At 45.4% G+C, this 19,801-nt stretch overlaps 1 long non-coding RNA gene across 1 annotated transcript in view; it reads left to right on the top strand.

The window, feature by feature from the left end:
- Window positions 1-3,207: 3,207 nt before the first annotated feature.
- LOC146348580 (uncharacterized) overlaps window positions 3,208-19,801 on the top strand; it is a 29,096-nt gene continuing 12,502 nt past the window's right edge. Inside the window, exons 1-2 of the long non-coding RNA XR_014789932.1 lie at window positions 3,208-3,566; window positions 4,509-4,622. This is a non-coding gene — a long non-coding RNA (uncharacterized LOC146348580). The remainder of the gene's footprint in view (window positions 3,567-4,508; window positions 4,623-19,801) is intronic.

Below are 19,801 nucleotides of genomic sequence, written 5' to 3'. Positions count from 1 at the left end.
AAGTTTTACAGGTAGGAGGCCCAGGTTCAATCCCTAGCATCTTTAGTTAAAAGATCTCAGCTAGCAGAGATGGGAGAGATCTCCTAACTGAGACGCTGGAGAGCTGCTATCAGAATAGACAATGATGGACCGATGTTCTTGCTCAATATAATTGCTTCATGTGTTCTCTTGCAATGCTTCACATACTCCTTAATAAACAGTCATTACAGGAACTGCTCATTTCACCTGCAAACCATTGGGCATCACTTACTGGGCAACCTCTCTGCAAGCAGCTATCCATCCACACACCAAGCACTCGTAGGCAAAAGAAAGGCCAATCACATAGAATCATGCATGAAGCAAAGAAGGACCATGGTAGCAGCAAACTGAGGAGCATCAGAGATATCAATGCAATGCTACCATAACTTACTCTACAACTCAGTGTTCAATAACAACTTCAAAGTGTCAGCCATGTCTCTGGACTCCTTGCACCCCACTCTTAACTCCAGCACTACTGAGGCACACATTCTCAATGTGTGTGTGTGTGTGTGTGTGTGTGTGTGTGTGTGATGGGGGGGGATCAACATTAAGCAGCCTACCTCAGTGGTCCCCATGGAAAAAGTTCAACTCTATCAACCATCCTCCATCCTGCCCACTCCAGTTGCTTCTAATTTGATTGATCTGATTGACAGATCAATCGTGTGTGTGTGTAATTAAATCTGAAAATCAAGGAACTTGCAAAAGTACAGACTACAGGCACTGCAATTTCTGATATCCCATGTAGCTAACTTAACAGGGCAGTGAAGTGAAACTTGGCAGATCCACAGCAAATCACTATTTGCCAACCTAGTGGTCAGACAGCTGGAAAGAGGAACACACTTCCACCCAGCAAAATTTCCAGTGTGGTTTTGGTCATGAATACATACCATAGCCACCTGTCTGGGGTACCAACTTCCAGAGCAGTAAGCCCTGTTGCAGCAAAAACAGCAAAGAATCTTGTGGTACCTGAAAGACTAATAGATTTGTATGGCATGCACTTCATCAACGACATCACTTGCCACCTACATTATTTGTTTTGTTTGGGTTTGGGAATATAAGTTACCTTTCAAGAGGCCTATCCAAAGCAAATAACTATGACATATGACATGCATTGCAGCATGCATATTTTCATGCGTTGCTGTGTGCTGAGGTCTGAAAATACCATGCAGTGATGCATGCGGACATGTACAGTACATCAGAATTATTCACTAACAAGCCAGCCCCAAACAAGTTGTGTGCTAAATGCCCTTAGCCATTTGCTCAATATCATATTTCAGGAAAGCCAAAAATTGAAGCCAGTTCACCACAGAAATCCTCTACCTCCACATTCATCTTTATCTTTCGCCCAGTAAGGAGCCTATGCTCAGTAACAAGGTATTGACCAGGTTCAGTCTATTATTGCCAGCCACGGTGGCTTAACTAAGCTACCATGCTTTGTGGCACATACTGGGCACCTGCAGGCCCCATTCTGTAACCCCCCTCCCCCATAGGTTGTTGTGTTGTCCAAACCTGGCAAGGGTGGATAATTGGCATTGTTAATAAACCACCCAGAATCCATGGGCTGTTTTAGTGTTGTGGATGATTTGTTAACCATGCCAATAACCCCCCCCCCCCCCGGGTTCAGATGACACGACAATCTACGAGGGAGGGGTTGGTTTACAAAATGGGTGTTTGGCATGTGCCATAAACCATGGTGGCTTATTTATCAGAAATAAGGTTATCTGAAGGATCGCCTCTTCTCATATGTGCCTGGCTGGACCCTAAGATCATCCTCAGCGGTCCTTCTCCATGAGCCCCTGCCAAAGAAAGTGAGGCAGGTGGCTACCAGGAAGAGGGCCTTTTCTGCTGTGGCACTCTGGCTGTGGAATGAGCTCCCTAGAGAGGTTTGCCTGGCACCTTGATTGTACTCCTTCTGGCGCCAGGTGAAGACCTCTTATTCTCCCAGAATGTTAGCATTTTAGCTTCCTAGTCTTTTAACTTTGGTGTTTTTAATCTGTATTTTAAATCTCTGCATTGCTGCTAGGTTTTATTTTGGTTGTACTGTTATATTGTGGTTTTATGCTTTAATATTTTATATTATTTTATGCTGCGCTTTGCAGTTTTAATTTTTGTAAACCGCTCAGAGAGCTTCGGCTATTGGGCGATATAGAAGTGAAATTAAATAAATAAAATAGATGGTAATGATCATCCGAACCCAGCCAGTGGCTTGGTTCACATGATTGCTGCAGCCCACCGTGGCTTATGGTGGGTCATGGCGCATGCTGGTGGCCATTGTGAATATTCAAGCCACAGGGGGAGGTTGCTGCAGCTTATCATGATGTTCGAACCTGATGAGGATGGGTTGTTGCTGTGGTTAACAAACCACCTCCAACCCCAAAACAGCCCATGCTGCCCACCTCAGCTTGAATATTCACAATGGCCACTAGCATGTGCCGCAATCCACTGTGGCTTAAATAAATGTAATAATAAATGTATTAAATAAACGTTAGAATGTTAGAATGTAATAATAAATTGGGCTGCAGCGATCATGCTAACTGGCCCATTGTCTCTTAAAGCCAAACACCAACTTGCAGTAATAAATGGTCAACATGCTGTCAGGACTGATTGGAAAGTACGCTTGAGAGAAAGGAGAGCTCCTTCTCTTGATAAAGTTGCTTAAAACCTTTAGTACTGTAGCTTGCTGCAGAACAAGTAATTCAGAAGATGCAGAAGAACTGCTGGAGGCCTTTTTCCATTTTGTGCTGTTGATTTCTTTATGCCTCCCCCCACCTGATACCCTCCAGATATTTTGGATTTTGACTCCCATCAGCCCCAGCCAGCATGGCCAATGGCTAGAAATGCTGGGAGTTGTAGTCTAAAACATCTGGGGCTGGATCCAGGATTTGCCTCCATGAGAACAAAAAGACCCCTCTGTCCAGTTTTTGAGAATTCCTCCTTCCCACAGCTCACCCTATCCAGCAAAGTCTCCTGACTCTCTGTGTGGCATTTTCAGGGGGCTGGAGGGGCTACTGTGGGAAGGAGGGGGCAGGGAATTCCACTTCCATCAGCACAGTTGATCCAGTATAAATCAGGATTCAACCCCTGGAGGTTGGGAAGGCTGCTTTATTTTGTGTGTGTGTATATAGGTGAGAAAGCAGGAGGAAGGCTATATATATTTATTCATCCTTCTGTCAATCCCTTTATAATAGCAGGCAATTGGAATTATGTGACTCAGGATTCCAGAGCCTCTTCGTCTCCAGCTGGGAGTTTCACAGAATGCTACTCAGGAATGCAAAATATGTAATGTGCCCATTTTTATTTTTTTAAAACTAGTTAGCATGCTAAATTTTTCAGTCTTGAAAAGAAGTGGCAAGCAAACAAGGAGAGACAGCAGCGAGATAGATTGATGAGGTTGTGCAAGTCAGGAGTGGGAGGACGGGCATTTGTTTGCAGCAAATTAAAGCTTTTGCTTAAAGGCAGGAAGGGCGAAAGAAAACAAAAGTCCAGCTTGGAAAGAGGGAGCGAATGACCCAAGACTTAGTGTTTACAAGGAATTAGAAGCGGCTGAGGTAAATGTCCTGTTTGTTGTCACAAAAATCCCAGATATGTTGGTAGTCTCTCTTTCTCTCTGTGCGTATGTGTGTGTGTGTGAGAGAGAGTGCAGTCCATTATGTTTTGCTTCTGGAGGTGAAGGACAAGATGGCATCCTTCCCCCACTAACCTACTTACCACTTATAATTTTCAGCGCATAGGATCAGATTGAAAATCAGCTCTCCCTTATTCTGTTTTTGTGGGTGAAAGTTAAGAAGTTGACACAGTGTGCAAATTGAACTGGGCTCTGCTAATCTCTTACGTGTTCTCTTTTCCTGTTCCTAGGAAAACAATTCAGACATCACCCTGTGAACTCCATCATGTATTAGTACCTCTGCTTGTGTGTACTTCTCAGTACTAGCAAAAGAACGTGTAACAGCTCCCTTAAAGCCCATCAGATTTTTATATCTTACCTAGTGCATCTGGAGTTTCACTACCCTTCAGGGCCACATATATATCATAATCAGCCACAGGGCCATTCTTTTGTCTGCTTCTTGAAACTGTCCAAGTTTACAAACCAGAACTGGAAATGTATGCTTTCCCTTCTGAAGTAGCTAATCTCTCTGGCTGGGATACAAAAGCACTGACAATTTTTCTCCTAACATTTCAATCCTTCTACTCCTTGCTGCTGCCAGCCCACTGTGATAACATGAGGCTATCAGTCAGAGAAAGATTCACATCGATCAAGTTGTGATCAAAGCAGAATCTCAGTTATCTCAGGCCCAACTGTCAGTGACAGTTTGTTTCTGGTTTGTTTTTTTCCTTGGATCTATATACATGAATGAGTAAACAATTACTGAAACGGACTTTTAAAAAATGACTGACAAACTGAAACTTTTCATAGTTCATTTCAACTGGAGCTCTGACAAGAATAAAATGTTGACCATCTACTAAAATGTGTTTCCATCTGTTATCCCTAGGTGTGTCCGTTGTAACATGCTCATAATTCATGGAAGAGGATCACAGAGCACTACTCATGTGTACTTCACTGTTGTGCTGCTGGCTTAAATCCCGGAGTATGTCTCTGAAGTAAAGTAAGTGGTGCTTCATGATCACCTGGCACCGACATTGTATTCCTTCTGGTGCCAGGTCAAGACCTTTTTATTCTCCCAGGCATTTTAGCATTTTAGCTTCCTAGTCTTTTAGCTTTGGTGTTTTAAATCTGTATTTTAAATCTCTGCATTGCTGCTAGGTTTTATTCTGGTTGTATTGTTATATTGTGGTTTTAATGCTTTTATATTGTTTTATCCTGTGCTTTTTGGCTTTAATTTTTGTGAACCGGCCAGAGAGCTTTGGGCATTGGGTGGTATAGAAATGAAACAAACAAACAAACAAACAAAATAAATAAATAAATAAATACAATCCTCATATGCTTAGGGTGCAATCCTATGCATGTTTAGACAGAAAAATGTCCTACAACTCCCAGCATGTTGGCTGGGGAATGCTGGAAATTGTAAGGCTTCTTTCTGTCTAAACATGCATAGGATTGCACCCTAAGCATATGAACCCTCTTCACACGTTACAATAGATACAGGTAAAGGGTGGTACGATCGCATCTGCTGTCCTCACTCCTGCCTCCTATGAAGATTCAGCATAACTTGTGAAACAGCCAACTCACACACTACTGTATATTTGATCAGGGACCCTGACTTTCCCCACGACCCTTTCCATACAGAAAAAAGTTATTGTAAATAACTCGTGGTTGAAAATGGGCATATGAATTTCTCATAAGCAAATGAGCTATGCACGTTTTAAACTGCCTTCTTGCAACAAATATCTGAAATGGTATGATTTTAAGCACTTCCTGGGATCTAATGAGAACTGCATGCTGGAATTCAGGCCTGAAATGCATATCTCTAGCCCTGCCTTCTTGTGAAGCCATATATATATATTATGCTTACCCCAGGACTCTAAGCGTTGAGACACTGCAGGGATGCATTGCATACCCAGGTTTGATTTCTTTTAGCAAAAGGTCACTGGAGGCTTATTAGCATGTTGTAATATTTGCATTTAAGTACAGCAGGTTGAGCATAGGTAAGCACAGCTTAAACACTTCAGCGGACAGCCAAAATCCACTACTTCCACATCAGATCTCCAGGGAGACAGCCAGCATCCTAAGATGCTCATAGAGCCCCCACTCAGCTGTCTCTGTGTCTTTTTTCAGTCTCTGTCTCAAAAACTGGAGTCTCTGGCTGGATCTACACTTACCGCCTTTTTTTGCTTCCAATGAGGTTTCACCGCCCGCCTTTCACACTACACAGTATCCGCCTTGAATTGGAACTGGAATTCCCTGCTTCCGTGCTCCCCCTTTCAATACCCTAATATCCCAGGATTTCCCCTTAATGTGCTCTGATTTTCCGCCTTCACTACCATACCTGGTCGTAGTCCCCTCCCCCGCCTGTCCATATACGGCAGTGTTTGTATTTCCCTCCTGTCCAATCACAGCTCTCGACGGACCCATGTCTTCTTCCGGCTACTTATCGCATAGCTTCCTCAGCAGCCCCCGTTTCCTCAGCAACAAGCAAAGGGCTGGATGTGCGTGCGCTTGTCTGATCTCGGAAGCTAAGTGGGATCACAACTTCGAATCTTCGAAGATCATGCCTGAATTCTGATCTTCTGAAGATCAGAAAAAAAAAACATTGCGGAGAAGCCCCAATTCTGCAAGGATAATGACTTAATTTTTTAAATAACATCCGGAGTGGGGGATAGGAGGGGGTAAAACTTAGTCTCCTTTGAAGGGATAGAACAACCCCCTGCTCAGTGCAGGAAGCCTGATTCCCAGGCGGTCACCCATCCAACTACTGACCGGGGCCGACCCCGCTTAGCATCCGAGATCAGACAAGCGCACGCAGGAAACAGCAGGAAAACAGCACAGCGTTCGAGTGTGAACCGATCTTGCGCATTCGATGAAGCACTGCAACGGGGAAAGTGGATGAGTGTGAATAATCACGTTTTAATGCGAGAGCGTTTAACCCGATGGGACACCGAATTCATTGCGATGGCGGGCGCAATGTAGATCGGCCCTCTCTGGACACACAAGGCTAACCTATACACTACATTAAACTCTCACCATTTTGATTGGAACTGCAGCAGATGGGTAGAGGAGGTTTAAACCTTCCCACCCCACAAGATTTGCTCCCCATGACTAAAAAAAGAAGACCCCCCCCCGCTCAATTAGTGGCAATGGAGTTTTTCTTTCTTTCTTTAGTGCCTGTCGTCTGTGTGTGTGTGTGTGTGTGTGTGAATTTGTGGGGAGGAGGGGACTGGCTGGATGGAAAGTTTTAAACTTCCCCTACTCAGATGCAGTGGTTCTGATCCACTCATGCACTTACACTAAGGCAAACAAAATGGTGAGGATCAGTTGCATACTATGTATTTAACATAGCATCTAGTTTAGCCCACATTCAGCTACAGCCTTTCTATACGAAGCTGTTAATAGCTTTATCTAGTTTTGGTTTCATAGCAGAATTGAGATCCAAACTCTACACAAAGGGCTTTTCCTCTCCTGCTTTTCTGCTATATAACCTCTAGGTGAAGCTGTGCTATAGTGGAATAGTGCAAATATGTAAGCAGAAACAGTGCTTTCAGAAATAATACCCCATTTTCCATGTTCTAAAAAGCTCTCTGAAACTGGAGGATCACGAGATTGTCTAAAGAACCCGTAAACAACTGTAAGGAATCATGAGCACACAATAAATGCCTCATGTAGAAAAGCTCTTAGATTACCATATCCTTAGTTAGATCGGGGGGTGGAAGGAGAAAGGCATGTCGTTTTGGCAAAATGGGAGAGAGGCATGTCCTTTTGGCAAAATGTCTCTCACCTTCTAGAGGAGTCTCTGGCTATGTCCTAGTCATTGTGTATAATGACTTCCAACAGTATAATAAACAAACAGGCAAACATCTGCTAGACACCTAGGGGGAACCTTGCTGTGGTTTCCTGTAGGAAATTCTTGTTTTTATAATTGGCGTTTGCTCAGATATCTCCCCTGTATAATCACCTAATTTTGTATGATCAAATTCCCTAGTCTATGAAGTATTCTGGCAGAGTCAGGAAAGATGGATCTGTGCAGTCTCCAGAACTCCTCTCACCACAACCGTCTTGTGGACTAGTTTCCCCTATGGTTTCTGTAGTCTCAGCCTTGCCAGGCTCAGCAGTTCGCTATGTCCAAGAGATGCCTGGCATCAGGGTGTCAGTGTGAGATTTGACACCTTTGGCTCCAGGTTTTGAGACACCAGGCTTTTAACAACCCCCAAATAACCCTATGAACATGATCCACATTTCCTATCCCCACCACCACTCCATGCATAGAGAGAAAAGGTTGTGGAGGGAAGCCAGAAGTGAAGAAATGGTGAGTGGAGGCACGGGGGGAGGGAGGGAAGGGCTGCAATGAAAAAGTTGGGAAGACTGGCCCATGCAGATTCCTGCCCTTTCCCTGCCATATTCATGTAGCTCAGTTCTGTGGATCAGTAGCAGCAGTGGAAGCTGGTGGCTCTGATGTCAGTGGGGTGGTGAACCCACTCTGGATTTCAGTTGGAACCAGTCAGAACTCTAAAGGAGCTATCCAAGGTTTCACTGCCCCACTGATATTGGAGCCACCAGCCTCCACTGGCAGTGAGTGACAGTAGGGTAGCCTGGAAGCAGGCAGGAAGGATGGAATCTCCTGCCCTGGAAACCTGCAGCCATATCCATCTTTAGCCATTCTTCATTCCCAGATTCCTGTCATCCACATATGTGGGCTTCATGGCCTCGCTCTCTACGAGGAGAGGGGAGGTCTGGATCATGCCTACATGTATTTTTAAATTTAAAAAGATAAACCATTGGGGTTCAGGCCAGGTTTTGGCACAGAAACAGCCTTGGCTGCCCTGTATGATGACCTATGTCAGAAGAAAGACAGGGGACGTGTGACCCTGCTGATTCTCCTTGATCTCTCAGCAGCTTTCGATACCCAGGACCATGGTATCCTTCTGGGACGGCTCTCTGAGCTGGGAGCGGGAGGCACTGCGCTGCAGTGGTTTCGCTCCTACTTGGAGGGTCGGCTCGAGACGGTGGTGCTTGGGGAGCACTGCTCAGCCCTGTGGGCTCTCCAATATGGGGTTCCACAGGGCTCAGTTTTGTCCCCCGTGCTGTTCAACATCTACATGAAATGGTTGAGTGTGGTCACCCAGAGTTTCGAAGTGCGTTGTCATCAGTATGCTGATGACGCACAGCTCTATTTCTCCTCTTCATCTTCTTCGGGTGAGGCTGTGGATGTGCTGAATCAGTGCCTGTCTGCAGCAATGAACTGGATGAGGGCTAAAGCTGAAACTCAATCCAGAGGAGACTGAGATGCTGTTGGAGGGTGGTTCTGCTGACTGGAGGGTGTTCAACCTGTTCTGGATGGGGTTGCACTCCCCCTGAAGGAGCAGGTCCATAGCTTGGGGGCCCTCCTAGAGCCATCTTTGTCACTTGAGGCTCGGGTGGCCTCAGTGGCACAGAGTGCCTTATACCAACTTTGGTTGGTGGCCCAGCTATGCCCTTATCTGGTCAGGGATAACCTGGCTTCAGTTGTCTATACTCTGGTAACCTCCAAGCTAGATTACTGAAATGTACTGTACGTGGGGCTACCTTTGAAGATAGTTCGGAAGCTGCAGTTCATGCAAAATGCAGCAGCCAGATTGCTAACAGGGACCAGAAGGTCCGAACATAAAAGACGGACTCTGGCCCACTTGCTGTCAGGATTGATTCTGAGCATATGGAGATAGTTAGCAGTTCAGATTCAGAAGGGGAACAGCCAGAACCAGGGGAGGCATCTTCCCGAGCGAGTTCAGATATATGGATAGGCATGCTTCTCAGGATGCTAAACACCCAGATGGCTGGGTCTGAACCCCCCCCCCATCAGAACCCAGGAGGAGGAGAGCACGGGGTGTTACCTGGGGGATGCTAGACTGCAGTGCAGAGTAAAGTGGGAAAACTTAAAGGCGGAGCTCAGACGGTCGACCCAGTTGGTGATGCGTGAGGGCCAACGTAGGGAAGCATCACTGGAAGGGAAGGATTTCCCTCCCTAAGTTATTCTAGCCAGCAAGTCCGTGTTCAAACTGCTGGCAATACCGCAGCTCCCATTTGGATCCCCTGTTGTCATTCCTTTGTCGTCTGAGAGTCTTCGAGGATTTGCATCTGTAATGAACCTGTTGATAGTGAATTAAAGGCATGAGACTGAAGCCTCTCTTCTTGTGTGTGTGCATGAGGAAGTTGGGGGCCAAGGGAACATGACACTTGCACTGGCTGCCTATATGCTTTTGAGCTCAGTTCAAGGTGCTGGTTTTAACCTATAAAGCCCTACTCGGCTTGGGACCGCAGTACCTGAAGGCACACCTCTCCTGAGATGAACCTACTCATACGCTACGTTCAGCATCTAAGGTCCTCCTCTGAGTGCCTCCTCCAAGGGAAGCTCAGAAGGCAGCAATGAGGGAGTGGGCCTTCTCAGTGGTGGCCCCTCATCTGTGAAACAAGCTCCCTGATGAGGTCTGCCTGGTGCCAAGATTATTATCTTTTCGGCACCAGGTTAAGACTTATCTCTTTTCCCAGGCATCTGGCAGCACAAGATAAATTTTAATCGGTCCTGGATGTGTCTTTAGTTATGACTGATAGTTCAATGTTGTTCTTAGTTATATGTTGTTTGTGTATATTGTCTGTGTGCTTTTATGTGCTTTTTTGTAAATGGCTTTAAAAAAAATTATATTGTATTTAATGTTTTAACTTCTGTAAACCACCCAGGCAGCTTCAGCTATGGGGCGATATAGAAATGCAATCAATCGATCAATCAATCAATCAATCAAAACTGTGCATACTTACATGAATATATACTTTCACACATGATGTTCCATAACGTTTCCATTTGAATTTAAATATGCATTTTTATTTGACAAATCCACCTTAAGTAACTCTGGTTTCTGGCCTAGTAAGAGCGAAAGTGCACATTGTATACACAGATTCTCACATAACTCAGCAGTTACAATCAGTCAATAGGATCCAATGCCTTCTACAATCAGGAGCAGAAGAACAACAGGCAAGAGAGGTCACGAAAGATGGGTGGGTGAGAGGGGTGAGTCAGGAAGGGTAGACAGGTGGAGAAAGATCCTTAAATCCTTTCTTTGCTGACCAATTTTCTTCTCAAAATTGACCCTAAGCTGCTTTTGGGGTAAAGCAGGGGAAGTGATAGAGCTTCCCACATATTTCCTTCTGTGGGAAGAAAAGCAGCTTGAAGAGGTGATTATGGGCTTTTCTACACAAGGCATCTATCATGTGCTTGCCATTCCCTAATCACAGTTGTTTATGTGTTCTTTAGATGATGGCATGACCCTGCAGTTTCTCTTCTGTGCCTAAGCAGCACTTTTGGTGAGTTTTGTTAAGCAGGGAAAATATGACATTTAATCGTGAAAGCAAAAGGAAGTGCAAGTTCCTCTTGTGCATTTGCACTATTCCACTATACCACAGTGCCACCTAGAGGTTATGTAGCTGAAAAAGGAAATACTCTTCATTTAGTGCTTGGATCTCAATTCTGTGACAAAACTGAAAATAGATATATCGGATTGACAGCCGATCAACAACCTCGTGTAGAAAAGCTCTTCGAGAGGTTAAAATGGCTGGCACAGAAAGGGTAAAGCACCTGCCCTTCCTCCACTCAAATGACTGGTTTCTACGTGATTCTACATACTAATAGTGAACTCATCGAAAATGACACCATCTACACATAACAGCTAGGTATCAGCAGGCTTGGGGAAGTACAAAAATATGTTTTAGGAGAGAAACCTGACAAAGAGCCCTATGATGATTGAGGCATAGTATGTTGACTTACTGTTGCAGGGGGGATGAAAAACCATGGGGAGGCAAATGGGAGGGAGTCTCCAGGAAGACGGCATGGGTAACTAGCTGGCAATCTGAATAAGAGCACTCCATACTGCAACATGTTGTTGCAGGTTGCATTGGTTTTGTTTTATTTTGAAACTCTGGGGAGAGTTACATGAAACTCTGTGTGATGTGTAACATATCAACATTTAATATGGACTGATGCTCTGCCTTGACTACATCCACACAAAGATGATTTCATTCATTTGTCCATATATTGTCCATTAGGAAAGGCATATGCTTCAGATAGCTATTGGTACAGAATCAGCTCTACATTTTTAAAACAAGTATCTTGATATACCAGACTCCATTTTCAGAATACAAGAGGTCCTGCAAGACATATGTTCCGCTTTCATCATTTTGCCAAGAAGGGATGGGTGTGGTGTGATCAAGGCTCCACCGATTTCTTTCCGCCTCAACCTTCCGCAACTGGTGGGTCCCACCAATTCCATTGTGCAAGCGGGACCCAGTGCTTATACAAGGGAGATTTAGCTCCACCAACCTGTCTCCTTCCAGAAACAAGACTTTTTGCACATTTTGGGTTGCCCCAGAAGTGCTAAATTGCCTTTGTGCAAGTGGCAGGGGCCACTTGTGCAACAGTATTGGTGGAAGAGAATCGGCGGGGGCAGGGGTGTCCCCTTGGATTCTGCCCAATGTCAAATTCAGAAGTGGTGACATTCTTACAGTGCAATAAGCTGTAGGGAGGAGGAAGTGCACTGTTGTTCTTTCTCTGAGGTGAGGATAGGGTTGGAGAATAATTATGGTCTCTTTCCCAGGGGTCCATAAAAACCATAGCTTATGGGGCTTTTTAAAAAGTTTGGAAAATTCATAGATGGGAGGCCTATCAAAATGGCTGTTAGCCACAACAGCTATGTGTAACCTCCCAGTCTAGAGGCAGTAGACCAGATATCAAGGAAAAACAACAAGAGAGCTCTGTCGTCTAGATGGGCGGCTGGCTCTGGAGAAAGGCAGGCATGGCTGAGGAAGGAAATTAGTTCATTTGAACACCGTTTTCCCTTCTGCTTCCTGTAACCAGGGAGCTAAGCTTTGCTGCCTTTTTATTTTTAAGTATACTCCCAAAGCCTTGATTCTAGAAACCTCCACATGGCCCAGGTAAGGTATGTCCAGTAAAAGCTTGGGCATGCAGGATAACAAAGCAGATGCATATGGGCTGCCTTTTTTAGTGTATCCCAATAGGTGGGGGTTTCACTCCTATGCATGGGACCTTGAGAATATACAGAGGCCATCCTCTGCTGAGTCCCTAACCTAGTCAAGCCAACCAAGGCACACACCTGAGTGGCCATAAAGTGGGAAAGTTCCACGCTAAGGCACTGCCACCACTGGTAAATACATTAACACTCATTAGCAGTGGTTAAGGTTAGGGACCTACACCCAGACTTCGCACGCAGACTTCCCCTCTGGCATTCTGCCCTTTTTGCAGTTCACCACCCATTGCAAGCACACTAGTACCTAGATACCCACATGCCCCTCTTTGGACCTTAGGGGAAAGCCCCTCCCCTAAGCCAAGGTCTTAGAAAGGAATTCTTTCAAGTAAAATTCAGTTTCTCTCTAGAGAGAAGATGATCTCCTACAGGCAGCTTACCTCCTCTAGCCTCATACTCACCTTCCCTAGTTTTCTTTTCCCTCCAGCTCTGTTTTTATTATGTTGAACTCAGAAAGGTGGGGCTCAAGAGAACAGAACAAGCCTTGGTCAGCCTTCACATCCCCATTATCACCTCTTTGTGCCCTTAATGGAATGTACATTGTAGGCCAGGGTGCTTAATGATTCATAATCCCTAACAAACAGGCACTATAACTTCAGTGTTCTGGTCTGCAAAACAATCTCCCAGATCACAGCAGATATCAAAGGACTGTGTCCCCCCCTAAACTCCTGCCTTTATTCTCGCACATCACACCATCTGTCTTAGTCCTTTCCTCCTTTCACCAGTCCTATTTGAATGCCGCCTATGTGTATGCTCTTTCTGTGCTGGTAACAAAATATATTCAGTTATTCTAATCTCTGTCTCTTGTATTGTTTCTAATTACCCACTTTAGAAAGCCCAGTTTTAGGACATTTGTTTCCCCCCGACTTGGGCAGCACTCAGTCCTGCTGCTAACAGCCATGAAGACCGGAAAAACATGTGTTCCTCCTGCACATGGAACCATCACACAGGGTAGATGACGACACACAGTAACAGCTCTGCCCTACTCTGCTGTCACTTGACTCATTCAGGGCTTGTACTGGCATGATTCACCTTTCTCTTTCTGGCTCAGGCTAAGGCTTCCGAGCAGAGCATCATGAACATGAGCCAAAGCAGAGCAGAAGAAAGAGCACAGAGAGGAAGAAACAATGCCTTAACTAACTAATTGACTGCTTTCTTCCCCAGCCTCTCTGCTTCCTCTTCCAGGCTCAATGGTGTGGTTAGGTGATGAGGAGAGCAATCTTATGGCCCCTAGACAGCATTGGCGGGGGGGGGAATAGGATAGTTCAAATTCCTGGATCTAAGGTAGGAGACAGCGCTCCGACCTCAGACCCAGGAGTCTGAGCTATACAACCTGTCAAGGGCCCTTTGGAGGCCTCTCTCAGTCTAATCCAGTAGCCAAGTCCAGACACAGACAAAGGGATTCTTTTCAAAGCTTTATTCCTCTTTTACAACTTAACAACTCGACTGTTAGCAACTAGATATGAGCAGCAGAGTACCTATGCCCTACGTTGGAACAGTTGGTCCCCATTTGAAAGGGAATTACTGGCAGACCCCTGAACTTAAGGACTAGGGAGAGTCCCTCCCCTTTTCCCTTGGATCCTCTGGGCGCAACTGTTGTTTGCGCACCAACCGAGCACTACGCCTCCTTTCTGCGCCCTCCATTTGGCACCGCTCTCTGTGTCGACGTCGCGCGTCCATCAAATCTGCTTCCTGCGCTCTGTCACTCCCAGGACTGCTATCTAAGCCAGGAATGCTGGTGGGAGGAATCTCCGTCAACTGTTGGCCCTGGGAAAGAGGAGCACGCTCCTCTCCCAGGAGCGACTGCTCTTCCTCAGAATCAGAACTACTCTGGGATTCTATGGGCTCAGTGTCCACCCTGACACAGCCCCTCCTTTCCTCTCGCAGCTGGCACGGAGAGAACCATGCTGGCTGCCTCTCCGAGGTTGCAAAAGTGACCTTGGATAGGTTGGAAAGGGGGTATGCCAGTGGGCGGGGAGGGGAGGGGACTTGGGAAGCAGGGATATGAGCTATTCCAGCCCTCCCCAGCCTCCTTCCCTCCCCCTCCACAGAACACTAGCTAGTTGGGAAAAATGCCCATCTAGCAAAAACGCAGAGCAAGAGAAGTGCAGAGGTGATGACCACCTTTGCACTCCTCCCATTCTGTATAGGATGCCCATCAGCCCCCATGTTCACTCACACATATGCACTTTGGGTACAAGTGCACACACACACACTCATCTCGCCACTTTTTCATGTACACACTCTGAGTTCGGAGGCTGGCGGGCATCCGGATAGGATTGCACCCTGAATGGTTTTGTGGGGAGGGGGAGCTCTTCAGATGCCAATATGTATTACTTCACTTAATCAAAAATTTGGCAAGCCAGTCCTGCCCCACGTGGAGGGCCCTGTTCCTCATTCTGCTGAGAGGGGCCCTGGATTTCCACCCCAAAGTTCTGTCCAAATGCCGGGTGAGCAAAGGTGCAAGCACAAAAACTCATCAGTGATAAAATGGCAACAGTCAAAGGCTGGGAAAAGAGAGGAAATGCTACCTGAACTAAGCTGCTTCCTTCCCAATCCATTTCTGGCTATTGAACATCGTTTTCAAATTCCTTTACTGTCAAGGTGAAAAATGGACAGGTGGCAGCCACAGATAGCGCTTGTCAACTTTCTAAAGGCCAAACTACATGCCAGGAAAAGCAGCCATGTGCACACATGCGTGCGTGTGTGCGCTTTTGTGGGGTGGAAGCATCTAATGTACCCCCCACCGCACGAGCTGCTATTGGCCATGGAGGAGAAAAGATATTGACACAATAGGAATTTATTTGGATTCACTCACACATATGGGTACAAGTGCACATACACCCATTCATCTGGCCACTTTGACATGCACACACTGTATTAATGTGCACACGGTAAAATGACTGAACTGTGTGGCTTTCAATCACCAAAGCAACAGGTCCTTTTAGATGTCATTTAGATGTCCCGCCTCCTGACCAGGATAATCTGGAGAGGCATTCAGCCTCCTCTCCTGTTAACGGCATCCCTTTATCAGTAATTTTTTTTAAAAGGAGTTCAGCCAGTAGGGGAATGGGAAATCCTGCATTGTCTGTTCCCTTTCTCTGCTGACAGGTGAGGCATGCACTTCCCCAAGATACAATTTGACAGTAACACAAAGCAACAACATTTAGAAAATAATAATAATAATGGCAGAGGCAGCTGTCAAAACCTGCCTGTTCTGTAACCACCAGAGGGGGGAAAAATCAAATCTGTCAGGCTTAAGTAGTGAAGTGAAGGGCAACCAGAAGGAAAGGAAGTATCATGGGGGCTGAGGCTATGGGAATGGAGTTCCACTGTGCATGGAGACAGAGCAGATTTAGGGTTCCTGCTGCCTCTGGCACTGAAGGAAAAATGGGAGGGAAGGAAGCCTCACAATAAATATTAAAAGTTCCAGCTTCTGATTTAAAAAACGCTTCCCTGATTATTAATTTCATATCTATTTCAGGGCTGGGGAACATACAGCCTTCTAGATGTTGCTGTACTACAACTCCCATCATTATCTGACCATTGGTCATGCTGACTAGGCTGATGGGAGTTGGAATCCAAGTACTCCTAGAGGGCCACAGGTCACTATTGATTTATTTGTTTGCAGCATTCTTATCCTGCCTTTCGAACCTTTCTTTACTCAAGGAAGCAAACAAAAAACACACACATTTTTAAAACAATAACTAAAACTTAAACAGAACATTAAAGCTACAATTACAAAAATACCAAACAAAACAAAAATCAGATTCATAAAACATACCTTAAAAAGCTTGCTGCAAAAGAAAAGTTTTAACAGCTTGCTGAAAGGTAAGCAGCAATGGGGCCAGGTGAACTTTTGGCAAGGTGTTCCATTCTCTTGGTGCCACCACAGAAAAGACCCTGTCTCTCATGGCCCTCTCTCATCCTTCATACTATATGTGGTCACAGCATTGCCAAAATACAGCCCCTTTTGGAGTAGAAATCAACATGCCATTTGTTTTGTACTCATGGCAGGCATCTTCCTAAGACTTGAGAAAAGCTGGGCATGTTGTCAACAGCATGGAAAGGGTCATCATAAAATCCATAAAAGCAAGGTGTGTCCATGTTAGGTTCCCTTGTGTCTTAGTGTTAAACTACATGCTATGTTAAATGTGTAGCATGTAGCTGATCCTTTTTTTTTTTTTTTTTAGTGTAAGCTTGTGGGGTCCTGATCTGGATTGAGACCACCACACATGGGTGGGGGGTGTTAAACCTTCCCACCCAGCTGCTTCCCCACCCCACATGGGGGCTATTTTTTTCTTTTAAAACCTCAGTTGGTGCCAATGGAGGGTATTTTCCCTTTTCTTATTTATTTATTTATTTAATTTCTATACCGCCCAATAGCCGAAGCTCTCTGGGCAGTTCACAAAAACTAAAACCAAACAACACACAATAAAACAATTTAAAATATATAGAACATTAAAACCACAATATAACAATACAACCACAATAAAACCTAGCAGCAGTACAGGAGTTTAAAATACAGATTTAAAACAGCAAAGATAAAAATTTAGAAAGCTAAAATGCCTGGGAAAATAAAAAGGTCTTCACCTGGCGCCGAAAGGAGTACAATGTAGGCGCCAGGCGAACCTCACTTTTCTTCAGCCCCATGCGGTGATGGTGGTATTACGCAGTGTCCATAGCACTTACACTAAAGTAAAAAAAAAAGTTAGGATCAGCTACACACTGTGCTTGTAATCTAGTGTGTAGTTTAGCCCTTCGTTTCACATGCTTCCAGTTCAGTATATTAGTGTTAATCTAGATGAGCAGGCAGTGGTAACCAGAAAATACTACATAGGGCTTTGCATAACATCCCCTAGCACATGCTGGAACACCTGTATGGTCCCAATCATTCCTCCAGTCTGCTGTGTGGACTTAGTGAGGATCAAGGAGGGCAACTACCAATGGCCAGCAAGGGAAGATTTGCCTCCATCATGGGCTGAAAGAATTCCAGCTATTCAGCCCCACTCCCTTAGCAGAGGGGACCTTGGTGGGAGCAGTTGCCCAGTAGGCGGTGGCTAATGGGTGATGCCAAGGAAGAGCAAGGACAAGGGCAGCAAATCTTGCCTGAATGATCCTGGCATGCTGTGGACACCATGTGATTTCTGTTTCTACACTATACTCAAATGTGATTTTATTGTAAGGATATATGTGCAGAATTCGTGCATCTGAACTGTGCATCTGAACTATGACAAAGGGCCCCTGTGAGTTGTGTGCATCCTCTTAAATTCAGGAGGAGAAACAGAAAGGAGAAAAAAACATTCAACCGAAGCGGCCTTTAGCAGAAAAAAATATCAGCTGCCACCTCAATTTTACAAGTCGGTGTTTCTCACGCCCTGACAGAACCCAGATGAAAGGGAAGCTGAGAGCCAGTAGAATGCTAGGATACTTGAAACGCCTTGAAGAACTCACAGACTGGTGTCATTGCATTTTGAGTACTATAAAAGCAAGTGCTATCAAAGGCATTCAAAAGGGAAAAGCCAAGACCAGCTCAAATACTCCAGTGTACTTTGAAAACAAAAGGGAAGGAAGACCAAGCTACCAAGCTGTATTTGATCCACCAGAAATTTGAGTCTAGCTAGAACTATTGTTCACTGCTCCAGGATCTGTTTAGATGTGGAGTGGTATATAAATGATGTAAATAAATACAATTTAAAAACTAGGAATCCTCATAATGGTGTATGGCAGCCTTCCTCAACCCGGTGTCCTCCAGCTGTGTTGGATTACAACCCCCATCACCCCAACCAGCAGGACCACTGGCTATGCTTGCTAGAGACGATGGGAGTTCCAGTCCAACACATCTGGATGGTGTATGGCTTCATCCATTGACTGTGTGTACCTTGGGAGGTTCAGGCCTTTCAGTTACCTTATTATTACATCCTTTAGGGCACTGATTCCCAAACTGTGTGGGGTCATGATCTACGGGTAGGTCCAAACATGTTCTTGGGTGGGTTGAACAATGGAGAGGCTCCCCCCAGCCCCATTTCCAGGGGCCTTTTTTCCTTTCAGTGGGCTGATAGCACACCCATCACTCAGTGGAGGCTGGTGGCTCTGATGTCAGCTGGGCTGTGAATTCGGTCTGGGTTTCAGTCAGAACCAATCAGAACTCCAAAGGAGCTATCCAATAACCTAACCTATTTTGGGCTAGGTTCCAGCACCTAGGATAGCTCCTTTAGAGTTCTGACTGGTTTTGATTGAAGCCCAGAGTGGATTCGCAGCCCCATTGACATCGGAGCTACCTGCCCCCACTGCCATTACTGTTTTGAAGCTCTTTTCAGAGACAGGATTGCTTGCTCCATTACACCATAGACGCCATGCTTAAATTCTGTTCAGATACCTGCTGCATATGTATAGCATCATTGTGTGTGTGCCTATATACAGACATACACATACACACTAAAAATGATGTGGCAGAGGGGCACAGTAGAACTTGGAAGATGGAGTCCTAAAAGGCTGAGTAAGTTTGGAGGTAGCTCCACTTTTAAATGCTTGAGAACAGCCCCTTAGTAAGAAGACAGGCACAATATAAAGTGGGCTTGCAGCACTGTGACTGCAACTTCACACCTGGACTGACAGATGAGCATACCGATCTGTCAGGCTTTCCCCGCTCTGCCCACCCCCTCCTTCCCTTCATCACCATCCTGGCCTGGCTGCAGGGTGCTTTGTGAATTTTCCCCAGTCGGAGCAGGAGCTGGCAGCATCAGCAGGCAAGCGATGGAGGAGAGAGGGGGCAAAGCATGGCAAGACTGACAGCTTGGTATTGTTTGTCTGTTGTAAGGTCATACTTGGAGCACGGATACAGTGTTGTGAATCCACTTTTATGTTGCCCCCGGCCATGGGCGTTGAACTCTTAGGTTAGAAGTGCCAAGATAGTGATACATCAGACTCAAAGGTTTGCTTACAAGGAGTACTTTATTGGGTAACTTACAGCACACAGGCATACCCAGTTGTTGGATCAGACAGCTTCTCTGAACCACGAGCCACTGGGTGCTATGGGTCTTATAATCTACAGGTTAGCAATAAGCAGCGTTTCAGCAGCACGTGCCCCTAGCGTTCATTCTCA

The sequence above is a fragment of the Heloderma suspectum genome, chromosome 4, assembly GCF_057233095.1.
Source record: "Heloderma suspectum isolate Gila_16-S chromosome 4, 16-S_ref, whole genome shotgun sequence".
Taxonomy (NCBI): Eukaryota; Metazoa; Chordata; class Lepidosauria; order Squamata; family Helodermatidae; genus Heloderma; species Heloderma suspectum.
The sequence above is the reverse complement of the archived record's forward strand: the minus strand, read 5'-3'. Positions and strand labels throughout refer to the sequence as shown.